This window comes from Dreissena polymorpha, chromosome 4 (assembly GCF_020536995.1).
Source record: "Dreissena polymorpha isolate Duluth1 chromosome 4, UMN_Dpol_1.0, whole genome shotgun sequence".
Classification (NCBI taxonomy): Eukaryota; Metazoa; Mollusca; class Bivalvia; order Myida; family Dreissenidae; genus Dreissena; species Dreissena polymorpha.
The window spans coordinates 33016309-33027574 of record NC_068358.1 but is presented as its reverse complement, the minus strand read 5'-3'; the positions used below and the strand labels follow the sequence as shown (position 1 = coordinate 33027574).

Genomic DNA, 11266 nt, shown 5'->3' with positions numbered 1-11266 from the left:
TATCCGCCAGTTTTGCAACATTTTCCTCCATAGTAATTCCTTGCTGAGCCGTCATGGTAGCAATAAATTCTTCAACACGTTTAAACAAGAACTGTGAATGAAATAATGAAAGCATCCATGACTCACTGTCTCACTCATTCAAGGCCGAAGGGTATTGATTCACTCACTCACTCGCGCACTCACCAACTCACTTACTCTGACCCACTTTAAAACGCAAATAGCAGAACATATAATGTAATTTTGTATCAGAACAGTTATGTGTGAAGCTGTATGAAGTATGTTGTTCTAGTAGAGATGCGCTAACTGGCACACACGCTGATAGAAAATTAGTGGTGCATAACCGCAATCCATCGGTGTTTCTCCGGACTTCCGGGATTATTTTCGATGAGTTAAGAATATAAGCTAAACAGTAAGTAGATGTTTGTGATGTTTATAATTACGTATGCTTTTCATTTAAAATATAGTTCTTTGTGTAAATAACAACACGACATTTATTTATTTGTCTATGACGTTGATGAAAGAAAACGATCGTACCCCAGGGCTTAACACTACTATTTTTTGGCACTACTTGAACACCATATGTCTACAATTTTGCCTAAATGAGGTCATTACACCATTGAAGTGCGAAAGATTACCGGACAGACTAACAGTTTGAAAATGAGGTGAGTCATGTTTGTTTTGAAATCAAATCGGACAGTTCCTCACTGAATTAATGACATATTTTTGTGTTAATAAGCACATGAAATTCTAAATTTCATAATAAAGTAAGATATTATATTGTCAATTTATACAAGAACAGGTTTTCAAACTAATTGACCCTTAACTGGGCAAGATTACCGGACAGCATCGTATGATCAAATGACAATTAAATCCCAGATTGAAGTCGGACACTACAAACAGATCGTTACTTGAAATAGATTTGGAACCCCCTGATTGCAATCAAAAAGAGGCCGACAATTCGGAAAATCCCCGGCGGTTTTCCTGGTAAAACATGTCAGTACCTATTTTTAAACGGAATTACGATACGGTTTTGATTGGTTTCCTGGAAGTGATGTGTTTTCTCGATAAAAATACGTTTAAACTAAAAGCCTGGATCGCCCAGGATTGTCTGGGATCGATGAAGGTATAAAACTCGACATTAACACAAAGTTAATATAAAATTATTATTTATTTATCAATTTTAAATAATTTTAATTTGTTTGATAGATTGGAAGTGTTTTGACCATCTTTTTTATGCAATTCAATTAGCAAAACTAATATTAATGGTCCATCCCAGCTTTTAGTAGAGAGTTAACCTTGTACAATTGTTACGAATACCGTAACACGTTATTTGTTATTTTGCGACACCTAAGATTCACTTACGGTTTGTTATAAGACGGCAACCGCGGCAATCTATGTAAAAAGGTTTTAACATTTATGTCGTTGTTTAAGTTTGGCTTTACGGGTGGGGATGGGGGGTCCTCGGATAAGAAAAGAAAAGGGAAGGAGGAAAGTTAGAGAAAGTATGAGGGAAAAAAAACAAGGAAATTTCTCCCGAAATGGCGTGAAGATTACAAATAGATGTCTGAAGTAGATGAATATTGAATTCATTAGAATTAGTAAGGCAAGCTAATAAGAATGATTGAATCATAATTGCGCATCTTCACGCACAAGAAAATTCAAGTTAAATGATAAATATAAAGGTTTTGATAATACTTTGGTCTGGGCACATTAAAGATTGGTCAGGGCTAGTAGGTTCTGCATTCAGTGTTTTTTTTCACTTAAAGGGGAATGGTGGCGGGGCCTGTCCAAAGGGGAAAAAATGTGTATTTTTTTAGGAAAAGGGGAAAATTAAAAAAATTCACTCTTTTATATGTAATGATATTTATTATATGAATGTATGTGTTTGTATGTTTGTATGAATATAATATTCCCAGCAGAATGTCTCTGTCCATCTTCTGAAATATATATAATGATTTTTTCAACATTAGTTACAGACAGTTCAGCCTTCATGCATTGTCTCAGTTTTCTTAGCCATTTTGAGTCGAATTGAGTTTTTTAAAATCGATTAAAAGGCAAATTTGAGCATTTTTTATCAATTAAATGGACCAAATCGGAATGTTGTTATCAACAAATATTGACATAATATAGATACATCAGGCCTTTTCCTGGCCATTTTGGGAGACAAATCGGCTAAAACACGGTATTGGTGCTCATAGTAGTCTCACTCACCTAAAAAATTGAAATTGTAGATACAGCATTTCCTTAGTGTTATTTTTAAAGCTCAAGGTATCCCCTACTCAAATCACGTTGAATTTTATTTGATCATGCATGCATTATTTTTTTATCTAACATTTTAATCCTATGGTATTATACAAGTTACAGACACTACACCAGGGTCTTCCCAGGCCATTTAAGCGCCCCTTGCCGGGGCGCTTGAATTTCGAAATCAGAGTCCCCGGGGCGCTTGAAATTTTCCGATCAGTGTATTCTTCAGTAAAAGAAAGTGGAGATTGTCCAAAAAAATCAAGGTTTCCCTATCAGTGTATCAATATTCCCTGTTTTAAAAGAGCACTCGGTACCTACTTTCACAAGTAATCGCCATAAACACCACATGGGGTAATGGATAATCCACTGATAAGAGAATAGCATGACGCACGTATCGATTATTCTAGCCACATTACACGGTCATTTAAATGCTGACAAGGATGTATCTAGTAACTTTCCAGTCGTCAAACTGTGAAGGTCATCGTCCAATCGGTTACGCGAATGCTTATGAGGGCGGGGTTAACTATCGACCATTATTTTTGATTGACGTCGGGCATGAAGTAAGAGTTTATCGCAGGTTGATTAGCAAGTAGTTGTACCATTTGAGCAATATAAAACCGGTAATTAGTACAGTACAGAACATTAAAGACGGTTTCGGGCATCATCATCACACCTTTTTACTGTAAACAAGTGTTACCTATGACTCATAATTAATACGAGAAATTAATTGCAAGTGGTAAACAATTAATTATTATAGCGGTTACAATTATGTGAAAACAATTTATTTAATTCCAGTACATGTATATTTCAACATGTCCATTTATAGAACTGATTCACCTCGTTTTTCTGACATTTATTCGACACGTAATGCGCTTTAACAAATTTTCGTTAAATTAATTACGCACACTTGTAAATGTTTCGTCCGATAATCGATAGTTAGAAGACTGATGATGGCAACCGGCCGTGATCCTCGTGGACAACGTGAATTTCATGCATAATTCCGTCAAAACATTTATTCGACTCATAAAGTGTGTAAACAAATTATCGTTGAATTTATAACGCAACGGTTAATATTTGTTGAAATCTCAAATGGGAATCATTAAATTTGTAATCCGAAACCCATTACCGTAAGTCGATGTAAACTCGTTTTAAATCCGAAACACACTTCCGAATGTAAATGTTACCGCAACGTTAAATATTTTTGCTTCAAATTAGCAGTGCAAATTTATTTTGTGTCGAATCTTTTTCTCAATTAAAAAGAGCGCGAAAATTATGCAGCATGTACAACGTCTATTGCATACAAATGGCGTGTATTGAGTGTTTTAACAAGCACACAACATGTCAGTGGATTGACGCATATTCAGAGGCAATATTTCATCAAATCTATAAATAGTCACTTAAAAAATGGCACGTTTTGTGTTAAAGAAATAACTGAAAGCTTTTATCGTAAATATTTACCAGAAAGAGATTGATAAAAACGGAATAAACGGGATTATCGGGTAATAAATAGAAACCTGAAATATAGTAAGTATACACAAAGACCTATAGATAAGATATATAGTGTATTATAGGTCTTTGATTAAACTTTATTTTATAAAAATCGGATCATTATTGACCAAGTTACAGCCGCTTTCTATAGCGCCGTAACATTTTCGCATAACTTTGCTCGATAATCGTAGCCGTTGCTACTGGACACGTCGCTATCTTATCGCAATCGTGATACATCGGCTATCTTCGGACTCCTCCGATTGATTTATGGAATAAATCGTCTGCTGATCCTAAGTGTTCTTATCAGTTTCTCGACCACGTGACCCCGCCGCGAGATAGCCCGATAAGACGCGAAGTTTCCAATCTGTGTATTCTATAGGTCTTTGGTATACAGTAATAGAGTCGGGTTGAAACGGATGTATTGGGGAATCGTTCGAGTCGGGATTTTACTATCTGTGCGGAAAAGTTTTAAAACAATTAAACAAAAAAAAATAATATATTTTTAAATGACTGGGGGATATTTTTGAAGAGTCATAGCGCACCAAATGACGTCTTTTGACGCTGTTTTTCTTTGAGTTATAACGCACCACAGAACGTGAATTGACACGTTAAATTTAAAAAAAAAATCAACGTAGGGAGGGGACACCCCTCCCGAACCCACCCCCGGGGCGCCTCAACAAATTCCTGGGGAAGGCACTGCACTACACTAGTCATATAACATGCAAGAAAAACATAGCAGAACTTCAAAACTACAGATATTTTCATTTTAACATCAACTACAGGTTATAAACTGTTGAAATAAAGCAAAAAAAAATAACAAAAGTGATTACCGGAACTATCTTAACAAAAAAATATCAAATCAAAGCATTAATTAATCAGGTATCAGACCAAAAGAGAACCAAGCAAGAAACTTTTCTATAACTTTTATTATAAGACCCACAAGATAGCTAATTAGGCATTTGTCTGAAACCAGGAAGTATATTCAAACAAAATAAATCGAAACAATTGGTTTGAAAAGCATAAGTTTTCATAAAAGGTAGAATTGCATGCTCATAAGTTTGGTTACAGACACTACCAAAATATATGATTCCAAAAACAGTTGCAGAATGGCATAAAGCATTAAAAATGCACTATAAAAGCAAGTTTACATAAAAACAGTGACTTGAACATTATATCAAATGATTTTTGATCTGTTAGAATTTTTGTTAAAACACATTTTTTGTGTACATGATCTGAGTTGGTTACAGACACTACACATGAGGTAACAATAGCTGTCCAGGAGAATTCTCAGTGCTGGGCACATACAAGTCAAAGAAGACTAATCTGACATTATGAGTTTGGCATCTCATATGAATTGGCACACCTGTATAGAGTTTCATATTAATATAATCTAGAATTTCATTATGCAGCAATAAGCACTACCAAATAATGTGCGGAAAACTTTCCAAACATTTCAGTGTAAAAAAAATGTAATTTTGCAAGCAGCAAATCAGTGATGTATTTATAACCCTTTGTTACTCTAGCTATCAAGATAATCATAGAGAAGTTTAAGTTTTAAGTAATGTTTGCACTCAATTTGAATTTGCGAAGTCCACTTTCAATAATATCTCTGAATCTTGTGCGCTATAAACAAGATGACATCTATTGATTCCTGTAAACAGTCATCTCTTCCAGGCCAAATTTGCTTAACGTTCAAAATAAATGTATTTCAATCTGATTTCTGTTCCAAAGCAAACACTAAAATGTCCTTTGATTCCATTCTTTTGCTCTAGCCTAGCAGCTACGAAGGCATCATAGTTGTATTTTAGCTTCTCATATTTTCGTTTGTTCTCCCAATGCTTAACCTTCATGCAGCCAAACCTAGTCTTATTTTTTATTTTATGCTTTCCGGTGGTTTATAGAGAAATATCAGTGAATTAAAACTGATCATTTCACTGTTTCAAACAGTGAAAATTATCAGTGAAAATTATCGATTCCTGTGAAATGACGTCAATGTTTTACGAAATGACGTCATTATCGCAGCGAAATTCTTTAGTTAAACTCTTTAAAAATGTATATAAACTGTAAAAAAGCATAAAAAGAAAATTTGTTGGATTCGGTGGAATATCGATTTTAATTCGCTCGTGATCATAGAAAAAATATATTTTCACTCGTGGCTGCGCCACTTGTGAAAATATTATTTTATATGATCACTTGTGAATTAAAATTGATAATCCTCCGAATCCAACAAATATCCTCTATATCTTTTCTTTTTTGCTTGATTTATCTTTGCTTCTTGAAACAAGAACGGAAACAAAATTCATTTTCCTTTCTTCAAAGTTTCTGCTACTAATTAAAGTATAAGAATGTAAATGTATACACTGTAACTCCAATATAGTGCGGTCCGTTATAACGCTGTGTCCAATATAAGACGGGGGTCCTTGGACCCGTTTTTTCTCCAACCTTCCATTTCTGATTCAAATCCATGTTATGCAACTACATGTATTTTCATAAATTCAAAGAAGCCAGCGATCACAGCTTGATTGCTTTATCCGTCCGTTTAACTGATTTTAATCGATTCGAGGTTAAATGACACTCGACAGCTAATTGGTGTCAATCTGTTGTGTAATGTCAATAAAGGTGTGAAAACTCGCGAGTCGGTGTTTATTACATGTATTCCCTATTAGAGCGGTTTGGTGCGCTAATTTCAATAAGGCAAGTGCAAGCGGAATAATTATCAAATTAAAGTTATTTAAAAGGATTACCTGTTTATGTTTTGTATTTATCTTGTATTGTATTTCATCGTATAAACTATGGCTGTGTAAGTGTGTTATCGTTTATTATATGCTACACATGCTTGATAAATACAAATATCTTTGTGTGTGTTTAATGTTTCAGTACGTATATGAAAAATAATTTTAAAAATCCTGACGATTTATTTACATGCTAACGCAGTGCAATAGTTAACAGAGATGCACTTAAATTTTTGCCCGTTATCAGAAAGTCCACAGAAAGCACGTTTTTTACATGCTGCATATGACGCAATAAAACATTTCTTTGTACATGTATCGTATTGCATTCAATCTAAATTTAAATTCGCTCGTCCAATGAAAGCTGTGTCCCATAATTCACTGTACTAATTCTTCTGAAAAATGGCGTAGGCATATGAATTTGTTTACGAGGTTCGTAAACATATTTCTTGTCATAAATGTTAAACATTATTTTTTCGTAAGTGATTTAATTATATTGGATTATCGGATAAATGTGCACATTAGAAAAGCTGTATGTATACTGTTATCGTTCGATTCGGTTTATATGCATGTATTTGCGGATGACAACACAGCATGACGATACACAGGACCTATATTATAGGCTATACTTTACCTGTTTTTATAGCCCCTTAAATAAATAAGCTCAAAACTTATAACGCTGTCCGTTTATAACGCTGTTGCGTGGCTTGGACCCCGTCATCCGCGTTATATTGGAGTTACAGTGTATACATGTAGTGTAAAGCATACAGTGCGCATGTCTTCATTGATCCACTCATAAGCAAAGGAAATGATTAAATGCAGCCATTTGGATCAAAGTAAAAAACAGAAGTTACTTCAGACATGGTTAAAACTCATCACTTTAGCTTTAAAAATGATTTCATATGCTCTTTGATAGCATGAACAATAATAAGTTAAATGTGTAGGCATTGTAGAGTCTGTAACCATATGGCCATCAAAACAAACTGTTTGATATTGTGTCTGATCTCAGTAAATTCTCAAATGGTTTTGTTTGGATTTACTGTTCTCGTGATATTAAATGCAAAAAACTATGTTTCCAATTGCATATTCTAGGAGATAATTGAAAAAATGCCAGTTTATAGAAAGCTACACTATAAAGACAATTTATTTACATTATTATGATAAATATTTCAAATTTCAGACAGAAAATGTCTGAATAATGCACCTTATAGACATCAGCAATGTAATACAAAATACAATTTTGTTTCATTTTACTCACATATAACAAAAAAGGTTTAACGCTTACAGAAGGAAGTTAGTGGTTACAGACACTACGAATTTTAGCGTAGCATAATCAAAATGGTAGATACATACCTGAGTCATTACAAGAGGTTTGCTCTTGTCTTCTCTCCATATTAAAGGGTTGTATCATCGTAAAGAACACAGACATATTTAGATAAATCATTTTAGAAAAAGAAAATCAGGTTATATTGTTCCTAAATAAATTGTTCATAAAATAATTCCACAAGAATGCTTACAATATTTTATCCCAAGAGGTCTTGCTTTACCTTTTTTTTGCACATTAATCTATTGCACAATGTATGATGTAACATTCCAACACAAAAGATGGAAGTTTCTCATGAATAAAACAATATATTTATGAGAAATAAAACAGGGATTTTTTTCCTTCATTTTTTACACATTTTTGTAGTGTCTGTAACTTTTTTTTATTGAGTTGCTGTTTTTTAATGGTACAATACAGCACCACCAATTTTTGCCAACTTAGACATCACATGGATACACATGAGCCAATGTAGGATTTATACTTTTCCATAATGAAACAACAAAATTATTGCCATATGAACTTGTAAAGGTTACAGACACTACAAAATTTAGAACTGGAAAGTTTGACAAAGAGCAAGCTCTCATTTGAATATCTTTGCTAGAAATGTGATTTAAATGGTTTAACTACTTATAATAATATACAGTCGAGTTCTAGATGTCAATAAAAGTTATAATTAATGTCATTTTGTACACAATGTTGGCATATAACAACAGATTAGTGTTTGAATTTCAGTGTTGAAACAAAACTTCTACTGACGGTATTTTGCTTATAAAATCCATAATATTTTACCGATTTCTTTAATTCAAGAAGCAACATTTGCAGGATAGAATTCTAAATGTAACCAGACCAATAAATGCACAATTTCCTTATAATATTTCGAGAATTCTCTATTTTATATTCAAGCATTTTTCGATTGAGACTGCATAACGCTCAAAAATGGCCATTTTTAGAGCTTGTTTCCATGCATATCTCAAGAATGGGTTACACAAATCTCTTGAAATTTTCAGGAAAGTAAGAGAGGTATATGCCAGGCTTACCAATCTTTAATATTGGTTCTTATCGTGTTTACTTTTTCTTTTTCATGCATATAACATGAAAATTCCCTTATGAGCACCAATACCGTGTTTTAGCCGAATGCAATTCATGTGAAAAGTCTACTGATTTGGAAAAAACTAATCTAATTTAATATAACACTTAATAATAATTAAAAATCATATAAATTATATTTATATACTTTGTTAGTTATTTATGAAATAAATTTGAGCTAAATTTGTCATGATTATGAAACAGTTCTTTCTATAAATTTTTATTTTTTTATTTTTTATTTAATTCTGGAGGGGATTTTTTTTACGAAAGGGGGGAAAAATATATACTCCTTTTGAGGGGAATGGGGCCGAATATAGGCCCCGAAATTGCCATAAAAAAAACACTGGCATTTACTAGCCTGAATGGGCTAGTTGAAAAAAAAGTTAGTGTTAAGCCCTGTACCCAGTTTTCTGTTCATTGTGTACAGTTGGGTCAGTAGTTTCGGAGGTAGTTGCAATAATTCAACTCTCAGCTTAGGGTGAGAGTTGCAATACGCTCTCTCTTGTCCATGGGTGCAAAGTGTTATCAACAATTCAAAGGTTAATGAACACTGAAACTGCAAGAGCTTATTAAAATGTACCTATCTAATAGGGTTCGCACAGACCTTGAAAAGTGCTTGAAAATCAAGGTTTATCTTGAAAAGTGCTTAAAAACAATCTGGAGTGCTTAAGAGTGCTTATTTTCAACCATAGCCTTGAAAAGTGCTTAGAAAGTGCTTGAATTTGGCTGGAAAAATGCTTGAAAATGAAATAACAACAATTAAAAATGTTAAAAACAGATTCATTGCTTCCAAGCTTTCAGATAATTTCACGTCATATCGATCCTGTGATATTGATCACTCCTCCTATCTGACCCACGCCAATTTTCGCGCGCTTTTTATCAGAACAAAGAAATTCATTTATTTCGTGTAAAAGTTGTAACCTAAAAGAGCTGTACACCATGCGTGCAAACCGTGTCAGATGATTTACACATGTTGCAATACAACTGTCCTGATTGGGCGCTTATTTCATCAAATCTTTAAATAGAATCATATGAGGTACTTTCGAAAATTGCAAACGTTTGTGTTTATGACTCTAATCGTCAATATTACCCACCCATAATTTGATTTTAAAAATGGAAATCGGGCATATATGGGATTATTGAGTAATGGATAAAGATGGGAGAAGTTGCATGTATGCGATTAAGACAGTTGAAACGTATGTATCGGGGAATCTGGAGACTCGGGATAATACTATTACTACAATCAGTTATGAGTTCTCCTTGGCTTCAAACTGTTAATTGAATAATCAAACTCTTAATTAAAACTCCTCCAGGTGCGCTATCCTACAGCTAGGCGCGAACACTGTTTTCTTTTATACGCGGCGTTTTATAAGACAAAAAACATGGGCATGGGTGTGAAATACATTATTCATTATCACTTTTAAATGAAAGGGATCAATACAATACGTTTATGTTGAATTATTTTATTTAAAGCGAACACGAACATGGCGGTATATATTATGGGTCTGCGGTGATTCGCGGTGTTCGCCTTATGGCAAACGGCCCCGCGACATTTGATCTGAACACTCATCGCGATGTTCATATTGGTAAGCGAACACAGTGAGATGAACACCGCAGCGGCGAGTGGCGTTTGTTTAAGTACACGGTGCCTGTACTAAGGGTAAAAATACATATTTTCATGTCTTTTCCATGAGTCCGAAGTTGTAGTTTTTTTTTCAAGATTTTTGACAGTTCGGATCTGTTTATACTAGCAGGTACTGGATCGGTACCGGTTTTATAATGTAAGGGAGGTAAGGTCTACTTTTTTTGTATGCATTATGCCATTACGGTTCTGAAATATGCCAGTGAACGAGTGCATTTTTCAGAAAGGGTTGCTTTTGAAGTACCCTTGGGTTATTGACAACGCCAATTCTAAGTATGCAGAACAGATATAGAGATGTCTAGTATGGGGAAATCCGCGTTGTAAAGCCACCAGAAGAGTGAACATTTAGAATACATATTCAATACAAATAACGGATTTTGTTTTGGTATGTGTAATGCCTTTGGTCAATTACGGTACTATATCATAATGAAATATCTTACGTTTGATTAAAACAGTTGTTACAGTATCAGGGTAGTGCAGACTGTTGTAAGTCACAAAGAATGTTAAGCAAGAAGGGACCAATTTAGCGAAAAATGTTGTCAGTATTGGACATTAAAATAATATACATGTATGGCAAGCGAAATGCACATTAATTCCTTAAACCACGGTTTAACAGTTAACTATATAGTTAAGAGACTTTGAACCCGGGTTCAAAGTGCCGTTTGCACATTAAATCCTTAAACCCGAGTTCAAGAGTTTGAACTGCAGTTCAAAGTCTCTTAACTCTATAGTTAAGAGAAGACCAATGAA

The 11266-nt window shown here is 34.0% G+C and overlaps 1 protein-coding gene across 1 annotated transcript in view; it reads left to right on the top strand.

Moving 5' to 3' along the window:
• Nucleotides 1-358: 358 nt before the first annotated feature.
• The window catches only part of LOC127876724 (protein fem-1 homolog C-like), a 68379-nt gene continuing 57471 nt past the window's right edge, over nt 359-11266 (top strand). Inside the window, exon 1 of the mRNA XM_052422153.1 lies at nt 359-409. The gene's annotated coding sequence lies outside the window, so the exon portion shown is untranslated. The remainder of the gene's footprint in view (nt 410-11266) is intronic.